Source organism: Myodes glareolus, chromosome 14, assembly GCF_982192425.1.
Source record: "Myodes glareolus chromosome 14, mMyoGla1.1, whole genome shotgun sequence".
Lineage (NCBI taxonomy): Eukaryota > Metazoa > Chordata > Mammalia > Rodentia > Cricetidae > Myodes > Myodes glareolus.
Genome location: NC_142039.1, coordinates 58,783,741 through 58,793,622, shown reverse-complemented (window position 1 = coordinate 58,793,622; position 9,882 = coordinate 58,783,741). Strand labels below are relative to the sequence as shown.

At 42.8% G+C, this 9,882-nt stretch overlaps 1 long non-coding RNA gene across 1 annotated transcript; it reads right to left on the bottom strand.

The window, feature by feature from the left end:
* Window positions 1–1,268: 1,268 nt before the first annotated feature.
* LOC146892049 (uncharacterized) lies at window positions 1,269–7,436 on the bottom strand. Its single transcript, XR_015005161.2, has 4 exons — window positions 6,931–7,436; window positions 5,534–5,672; window positions 5,255–5,388; window positions 1,269–3,845 (listed from the first exon to the last, which is right to left on the bottom strand). It is a non-coding gene; the product is annotated as an uncharacterized LOC146892049 (long non-coding RNA).
* Window positions 7,437–9,882: the final 2,446 nt, after the last annotated feature.

Here is a 9,882-nt window from a genome sequence, read left to right as displayed (position 1 = left end):
TTGTTCCAATATGTGTGTCCTTCAAGTTGAAGACTCCTATCTGTGCCCAGGTACAGGAATCAAACAATGGCTGCATTAAAGAAAGGCTGCAGATGCTACTACCTAGCAACTCTTTGCAGGCAATTCCTTATTAATACTCCGCTCCAGTCTTTGCTTTCTTTACACAGATGGAATTATCTCTTCGCTTTCCCAAGAACTCTTCTAACACACCTTCACCCATATGGCTTTACTCCATTTGTCCCATTAAGCCTAACTTAGTATCTGTTCAGTTTTGAACGTCTACCCGTTTGCAGCACATGGGTCAAATTGAACTCACATCACCAAGCCTCGCCACGGCTGTGCCGCATCTGAACTCCCCTAGGCCGACTGTTCTACGTCTTCTCCTCTCTGTGCCTGTTGTTATTTCATAGTATGGCCGTCCCTTCAGTGTCACTGAAAAACAGGGGCTGTGTCTTTGTCTTTGGTATCTATTGCAGTTCTTCACTTCTTAGCTGATTTGGTCACTTAAACTATGAAATGTTTGCTGAGTATCTATGCTGTGCAAACACAGCAGAGGAAAAATGAACTTGACCTAGACACTCCCTACCAGGATTTTAAAATGAATAAGAAAGTTCCTCGCAGATAAAGGATTTGAAAACAGAATAACTGATTGTTATAACCAGCAAAATAATTTACACTTGTCTATTAATCTGGAATGTAGAGATATATTACATCAGAATGAGGAAGGCCAGGATAGACCTTTTAAAACATAATAAACACATGATGTACAAAGTTGGAAGTTCTCCCAAATCCATAAAGCTATCAAAATAAAGTGCATGCATTATGACTGCTGACTGCCTCCACCTGATAAAAATCACAAGCAATCAAAAGTGACCCCAGTTTCTCAGTAGCTGTTGACAACTTGAAATGCCACTGCAAAATCTGAGTCTGTATAAGACTCTGATTAGGGCCACAGGAAAGTATTTGGTTCAATGTGTGTATGCAGTGTGTGTGTGTGTGTGTGTGTGTGTGTGTGTGTGTGTGTGTGTGTTGCTTCAAATTGCCCTTGGAATGTGTTACTCCAAAAATGACCTCTAAGTTGTGTGTGTAGCTCATAATTGGTGTCTTGGCTCTCTCCTGAAGACTGATCTAGATGAGAAAGAGTACTCCCTGGGCAGAAGAAATAGCATAGCCCCACCTCATCCTCATGACCTTCACCAGACCCTTCCTTGAGATTCCTCACAGACCATGCATGGCACAGCACATGATATACGGATTACACTGAGATGTAACAGAAGAAAGATACATTTTATTAGTTCTGTTTCATATGAGAATTTTTGTGATGTCTGATAATAATTCACAGTATACATTATTAAAAGTATTTCATTTGTTATTGACAAAATATCAGTTTCAATTCCTCCCTTGGTTCATCCCCCCCAAATGCACATATTATTTCATGAGAAAGATGCCTCCTAAGGCTCTCTGCTCTTGGTAACTGATGTCACCTACATTGGCGTCTTCTCTCTGCTCACCAAAAACATGTTTTCTTTCCTCAGAGAAGTAGTTCAGATGTTGCTTTTTAGTCTATCCCATGATGTCTCTGGAGTTTCTGGATTATCTCATAATGATTCTGGAGTTTCTGGATTATCCCTTAATGCCTCTGGAGTTTCTGAATTATCCCTTAATGCCTCTGGAGTTTCTGGATTATCCCTTAATGCCTCTGGAGTTTCTGGATTATCCCTTAATGCCTCTAGAGTTTCTGGATTATCCCTTAATGCCTCTGGAGTTTTTGGACTATCCCATGATGCCTCTGGAGTTTTTGAATTATCTCATAATGCCTCCAGAGTTTCTGGATTATCCCATAATGCCTCTGGAGTTTCTGGATTACCATATAATGCCTCTGGAGTTCAAGATTGATTTTCCTACTCAATATGTACAGTTCCTGAGATATATATGTATATATATATATATTATATCTTTATATTCATAATCCATATAGCGTTTCCTCAAAAAGAAAAGTGTAAAATGGTAGAATAAAGGTAAACCCCAATAAGAGGTTTTTTTTCTTACTAGCACTATTTTATTAATGTTTTTTTCTGTTTATGAATGATACTGAAATAGGTTTTAAATCCTACTTAAAATGTGGTTAATTCCACCACAATTCCTGAAGATTTACATGTCTTCCTGACTGTAGTCTTGATGTCTCAAAGTGCAAATTCCCAGCCTCCAATAACACCCATTCTTTCTTTTAGAAGATTTATCTTATTAGTTTTAACTATCTGTATAGGTGTGTGTGTGTGCGCACTGGTATGTGCACATGTGTTCAGGCTTTTGCTAAAGTCAAAAGGGGGTGTCAGATCCCCTGGTATACTCTTATCCCAGACCAACTCTTAGCATAATAACTTTAAAGCATATATCAAGGAGTTTCTTGATAATTTTCAATTCTCTTTTGAACTCTTAATGGTTTTGCCTTCTCTCATTTTGTAGTAAATATCCTTTGTTCTGAGGCACGTTTCTAAGGAGTCAGCCCCATTATTTCCTTCTCCTTTCATCAGCATTATTAGTATTTCCTTAACCAGTGATCCCTCTGCAGCCACTTTGAATGTTTTGTGAGATTTAATGTAGTATTTCCAGATGATATACTTTTTAAATCATTTTATCAGGGAAACATGAGTGGAAGTCTGTGGCACGATGTTGGTAACCACCCTCCGTCACGCCCTTCCTGCAGGGACCCTCATAGACCGTGTGTGACACAGCACTGTTCTTCATATCAAGGGGCAGTCATGTTAAGACACAGAATGGAGTCCTGTGCTTCCCTTTAGATGGGAAAACAAACATAAATAGAAGCTCAATATTTTCTTGTTCTACTGACAAAGGATTGTGTTACTCTCCAAATGAGTGTGGAGCATCTCAATTTGGAGTGCCCTTGATGAGATCAAAGAACATCAAGAGGCAAAGAACTGATGTATTCATGAAAGGGATACAGATGACTTCATCTGGCATGACAGTAGAGGACCAAGTGAGAGGAAACAATAATAGTATTATTAGAGAATAAAAATGAACATACCGTGCTGGTAGGGAATTGAGTAAGTGAGGGAGGGGCTTTCAGAGCATTATGAAGATGTGGCAGAAGGAAAAATAAACATGGGAAAAAGGAGGTAAATGTTGCAGAGCCTAATTGTGTGACCACCAAGAATTCCAGAATATTTGTGCTGATCTGAAGGACCACATGCCATCGTGAGTGACAAATGACATACACCGACAAGACATGCTGAACTCACCTATGAAACCCAGCGAAGTTTCTGGACGAGGACCCTGAGACCTCACTTCACATGGGATGAGAGAGACAAGCAACCGAGGCTAAGCTTGGTTTAGCATCTCAAGCACAAGTGTGGGATAATGCACAGCGATGCCCTCCAAAGGGAAAGGAGCCTGGGGACTGCAGAACTGGGGAGCATAAAGAAGTGGGAAATTAGCTGATTAGAAGCAAGACCTCAAGGCCATTGATGGAGTAGAAATGAAAGAGAAGAGAAGCAATGGGGGCCATAAATCAGCAGCAGAATGGCAGCTGAAGGGAAGGGGATGGTGGCTCAGTCAGGAGCACAGAGGGGACTGGAAGAGCCAGACATGAGCAGGAAGGGGAGGAAGTAGGACACCATCCTGGGGCCGGGGTAGGCCAAGAAAACATTCACCAGGAAAGCTTTCTAAGGAGCTTAGAACTCTAACTCCTAATGATATCCCGGTGGACGCCATAGACTTCCGGCTTTTGTTGTTGCTTTTAATGTGATCCCAGTGCACCTTCATCTGTTGTGGTTGAGAAAACTTGCAGAATACGACTATTCTTCAGAGAAGTTTCTATGGTTATCCTAGAGAATAAATATATATATATATATATATATATATATATATATATATATATATATAAATTTAATAAGTAAAGTCTCTTTAAAAAAATATCATTATTTTTATTTTATGTGCATGAGTGTTTGTTTACATATATGTGTGTATACCACATACATTCAGTGACCACAGAAACCAGAAGAAGGTGGTGGATTCTCTGGAACTAGAGTTACAAACCTTGTGAGCTACCGTGTGGGTCATGTGGGTGCTGGGAACCAAACCTGGGTCCTCAGGAAAAGCAGGCGAAAAGCAGGGTGTGTTCTTAACTACTCTGAGGGCTCTCTCTCTCTCTCCATCTTTTTGAAGCAGAGTCTCAAATAACCCACTTTGGCCTCTAACTTTCTATGTAGCTGAGGGTGACCTTGAATCTCCGAACTCATGATCCTCCATCCTCTACCTTGGCTGGGCTGGGATTACACGCTTGTACCACCATGCCCATATCTTCCCTTTTCCATTTAAATTTGATGGGACAGATAACACCGCTAGCCAGACGACATTGTGAAATCCTAGCAACAGTTGAGCCTGTCAGTCAGATCCCTGTGTCTTAGGCCCAGCAGACTCAAGGTAAGATCTAGTCACGAATCTCACAGCTCTGCCAGTTCTATAGCACTAGAACTGAAAATGTGACAGTATGTATCTCAGAATATTCGGGATCCTTCCATGGTAATATACTTCTAATACGTCTGCTCAATCAATCTCCCAGGGCTTCTGGAGCATGCATAATTAGAAGGCATCTGCCTAGGTTTCCAAATAAGAAAGTGCTGAGAAAGCAGCCTGAGAGACACTGAGACAGAATGAGTGAGCTTGCAGGCTGGGCAGTCCAATACTGCGTTTGTCTTGTACAACAGCCCTCCATGCCCACCGTATTCAGGATAAACCCCTCAAACACCACCCCGCTTTCCACTGAACCCCTCATATTAGTAGACTGTCACACATAGGGCGGAAGGTATATCCGGGGACTAACCACGTCATCCTACACCCACCTGTGCTGATGTATGTGTGTATGTACGCATATTTGTGTTCTGCAGCACACACATAAAAAGCATGTATGTTGGGGGAATTGAGTTTCAGGGGCCAAACCCTTTTGTGCTTTGGTAACACAGAAAATCCCAGTCTCTCTTGAAGGTAAATGAAAGAGAACCAGGTTTTATAATCTTCCCAGGACAATCTTACTTGCTCTCAAATAACTGGCAAGTAACAATTAGCACAGGGCCTAAGAGCGATAACTGTGGTCTCTGGATAAAGGTGTGGTACCCAAGCAAGCAGAGGAACCCCCTTCAGTATGGGAAGCCCAGACAGAAATCAAAAACATCCCTGACTGTCCTTCGACTGCCTGCCGTTTTCCGTTTGAGCCCTGAGACGTTAGAATGCTTACTTCATGTCCCTGTGGCGGTGGCTGATTTGCATTTGTGTTTTTGTTCTGGATGTTCTCATTTATTTTTGTAACTCCTAATTGGAGCGGAAATGGTTGTGATGCTCTCCCGGAGAGGCGGTCCTCTTGCGAAAAGCCTGAAAGAAGGAGGTACTGGTCATGCCTCACACCCCAATAACTTCGCAGGCTTTTGCTTTCCACATGGGCTGGGATAAAATTACAAATTTTGCATGCTTTTTTGGCAAAGCAAGTTTAAAAGAGGCCCATCAAGAATGTACCTACTTAAGGAGGGTGGTGTGGTGATGCACGCCTTTAATCCCAGCACTCCTAGGGAGGCAGAGGCAGGTGGATCTCCATGACTTCAAGGCCGGCCTGGTCTATGGAGTGAATTCCAGGACAGCCAGGTCCGCACGAAGAAATCCTGTCTCAAAAATAAAAAAAAAGGAACTAGTTATAGTGAGTTCTTAAAAATATATGCTAGCTCTAATTATACATGGAGTCATGTTTCCTGCTGTCTCTTTCCCTAGGAACTTGGAGACACAATAAAATCAGAAGCTCATGTCCCTTAGCACAGCGTAGAGATCTGAGGAGGAACCAAGGGACAGACTTACAGAAAAGTCACGTTCCGTTGAAAATACACTATCGAAAAAGTAAGAATTTTGATTTTCCTGATTTTAGAGAAAAAAGGTCAGTAAACAGACTACTGATGCCTGCCCTGTCTACTGTAGGCCATAAACTCCTGTTCTTCCTAACAAGTATACAAGGCTCACTGGACTATTGAGATTTACCACAGAGATCTTCTCATCATTTCCAAAGAAGACTTTTATTAACCAATGTGAGAAGTAGGCAACTTCACAAAAAAGATAAAAATTAAAGCTAACTTGAAATTGAATGAATAGATTTTTATCTTGAATATTTGTATTAATTTGTTGAGAATGGCATACAGTGTATTTTGATGTGGCATTTCCCTTATCGGCTCATCCTTATTAGGGGCTTGGCCATTTCCATGGCTTCACCCTTGGGACTAGGGTTGCAGTAAGAATGTGCATGCAGGGATCTTTTTGATGTGTTGATTTTGTTTCCTTTGGCTACAGACCTAGAAGTGGGCAGCTGGATCATAGAAAGCCATCCTCTCAACACACAATGATCATATGTGCATGGCGCAATCTCCACCAAAACCAAATGTTTACCTATGAAGGTCCAGGCTAGTTATAAAAGCTTAAGTAAGCAGGAGTTCTTGGTGTAATGGCTAAGTTATTCTGTGGGAACTGAAGACAATAAGACTCCATTGAGCCAACTTTTTTTTTTTTTGAGGCCATTAATCTTCTGAGATTAACAACTGTTTAAAGCTACCCTACGGAGAGCAAATAGATAGAAAAGTTAAAAGCACTCTGCTGGGAATCTGATCACACGGCCACAGTGGTCAGAGTCCCCTGCGGATGCAATGCCTTATGCAAAGATCAGATTGTAACTGTAGCGGTACAGCTTATATCTGCAACCATACCTAGAAGAAATAGCCCAATCCATCCCTGCCAAAACCACTTGTGTATCTACCACAGTCACCTTAAGAATGGACACCATTACAATTGTAACCTTGGCGATCAAATTCCCAGGAGAAGGCACGCTTGAAATGCAGGGATTCTTGTGAAAGTAGCTGGTACCAAAACAGAGCCACTTACATCAAAGCCTAACAAAATGGAGTCAGTCAACCACGGTGGAAGGGCCCAAATGCATTTACGGTGCTGTTCAGTGAACTCCTTAGAATGTCCGTCTTGCAGGTAAAGGCTACGTAATAATGTTTGCAGAGGAGCCAGCGCTGATCGTCTCGTTACCAATGGTTGTGTCACAACAGTCTCCATGAACTTCTCCTTTTTCCTTCGAAATGCTTGCCCCTACTTCTTGACTTCACCCGTGGTCTACGGTAGGAGGCTGAGTCCAGACTGCAGCCGCCTGATATTTACAGACAAACCCCTTGTGAAACTCAACAGGGTTTGCGGCAGGTTGGCGGGAAAGGAAAGCTCTTCCACGGCCTTTTTCTGGTTGAGATTATGCTGCTTATTTTAGCTTAGCACTTAAGAAGTGACTGTGACCCGAAAAAACAGGGAGAGGAGGGCCCAGGAGGGTGACACTGTGGACCAGGAAGATGATGTCACTGAGACAGGCAGTTTGACTGCCAAGTTGGGCACACCCACCAGGAAGCTGGAAACAAAAAAGGAGAGGGAGGTTGGGTAGATGTTTCATTGCAGTTAGAACAGTTATCCCCCAGGAAGGGCCAGGTGGCGTCTCCGGCTCGCAGCCTGGTTTGCAGCAGGAGAAAGAACCCTGGATTTCATGGACCTAAGCTCCGCTAGAGAAATAGGTTGATGCTGTCCTGAGGTAGACTAATGGCAGCTCAGCGCTTCACCCGAGGAACAGCTCTGCACCACACATACTACAAGGCTCGGGCACATAGGCGCTCTTGCAGACACTTTGTGCAGGCATGCTGTGGAGACAGTCCAGATGTGTACAAGGCTGAGTCTGCTTCACATGGGGACCTCTTGGTGTGTTCTCACTGGAGGGAGTGGAAACACTCATGACAGACCTCCCTCAGAGAGAAAGAAAGGGGCCCGGATATTTCAACACTGGATTCCCCAAGTCCTAGGTGGATCCCGTGGCAGTCTGCTTTTGAGAACGATCCAAATGGCCCCTTTGAAGTTTCCTTTTTCAAGTCCACTTAAACAGAATTAACAATATTCAGAACGCTAAGTTTACAAAGGAAGAGTATCCAAGAGAAAAGGAGGCAAGATACTAAACTCATTTTTCTACAGATTTCTGTTCAAAACACACAGGGGAAACGCTGATGGAACAATTACTCCGGAGCTCGGGGACAGCGAGACACAGAACAAGACAGGCTGGTATGGAAAAAGAAAACAATGATGTCAGCTTTACAATTTGACAAGGCAAACCAGCAGGCAGAGGTGTGGGTCCTACTCCAGGGCCTGCTTAGGAACACCAGTTATGGCCCAACAGTGTGACCTCATCCACTTGGCCAGGTTAGGGCCGGAGGCCACACTGCCATGCTAGTTGCTTGCTCTGAGCTTTGCAAATCAGTGGTGGCAACAGCTGCTGAGTTCCTCTCAGCAGCAACCCATTTTCAGTTGTATCTTCTGTCCACTTACTTGCATTTGTTTTATTTTTGATTGACAAACCGTAATTACATACACTCACAGGACATGATGTGATAGTTCCCTCCACATGGTTAGTGTGGCATGACCAAATCAAATAAATTAATAGAGCTGTTATCTGACTTACCTGTAATTTCTATGGCGAAGTGTTTGAAATACATTCTTTTAGGTCTTTGGATATTTATAACACATTTATTTCTGACTGGAGTTGCCCTGCTGGGTGACAAGTCTGAATATCTGTTCCTTCTGCTTACCTGGAAGGACCCACAAATTCCTATCCATATTCTGGTAGCCATCTTTCTGTATCTAAGTCTTCAGTTTCCTAGGATTCCATATATAAGCGAGGAAGAGACCTGATCAGTCGTCCTCATCAACTTAGACCAGGAAACCCAATATGGACGAGTTCAATAGAACCACCATATATGGGCTGCCTACGCATGCTTCAGCATCGCCAGGACATACATTTCATTTTTTCTCTATACATGAGTAAGGTCATGTCGTGTTCATCTTTTTGTATTTAGCTTACTTCATTTAACACAATATTCTCCAAATCTCTTCTTGTTGTCACATATTACAGGAGTTCCCCCTTTCAGACTGACTACACTTCATGAAGCAGTTTAAAATTCTTAGCACATTTCAAGCACACACTACAGCATCAGGAAATATAGCTTTGTTGTTGTAATGAGGATCGCTAGGATTTCAGCATCTTGAATCATGAAGAGTTTATACTGTGATTAACAGCTCCTCTTTTCCCTCTCCAGATCGTAGGACAAAGTTCTACTCTCTGCTTTTATGTTTGGTTATTTTAGGTATTTCAAATGACTATGATCAGGCAGTGTTCGCCTTTCTGTGGCTGACTCATCCGTGTCTTTGCATCTAGCAGGATTAATTTCTTTTCAAGTCTATACACTATTCTCTCTCTCCCTCCCTCACCCCCCCCCCCCCCCGCTGCTTTGCTTTCTGCCATGTTGTCCATAGACTCTACTACCATCCGGGACTGTGAATCTCCCTTTTAAAAGCTTTCTTCTGTAAGTTGCCTTGCTCATGGTATCTTTCCACAGCAATAGAAAAGTAGCTATGTATAGAAAAGTAAGGATGTGTATGCCTTGTTCTAGATGGTTTGACCACCAAGCTTAACAAGAAGTACAGGAGTTGCTAGCCTCAAGAGTTGATACCTTACCTAGAATTCCAAACATGCAAACACATGAGTCCTTAAGAGAACCTTCGGTGCTATGACTGCCAACCACGGATTTCCACAACCTTAGACTTTTAGTCCAGATCTCTCACATGCCCTGGGGTGTGTGCCCAGCTGTCTACGTGAGAACCCTACTGTGTAGCAAAAATATCTCCAAACCTCAGTCTTTGTACTCTATCAACGGCTGTTTCTAGCTGCATCTCATATGGTAGGGATTGGGAGCCCCATCGTCCCCATTGCTCAAACTGGAAGCCATCAGTCCCTCCCTGGCC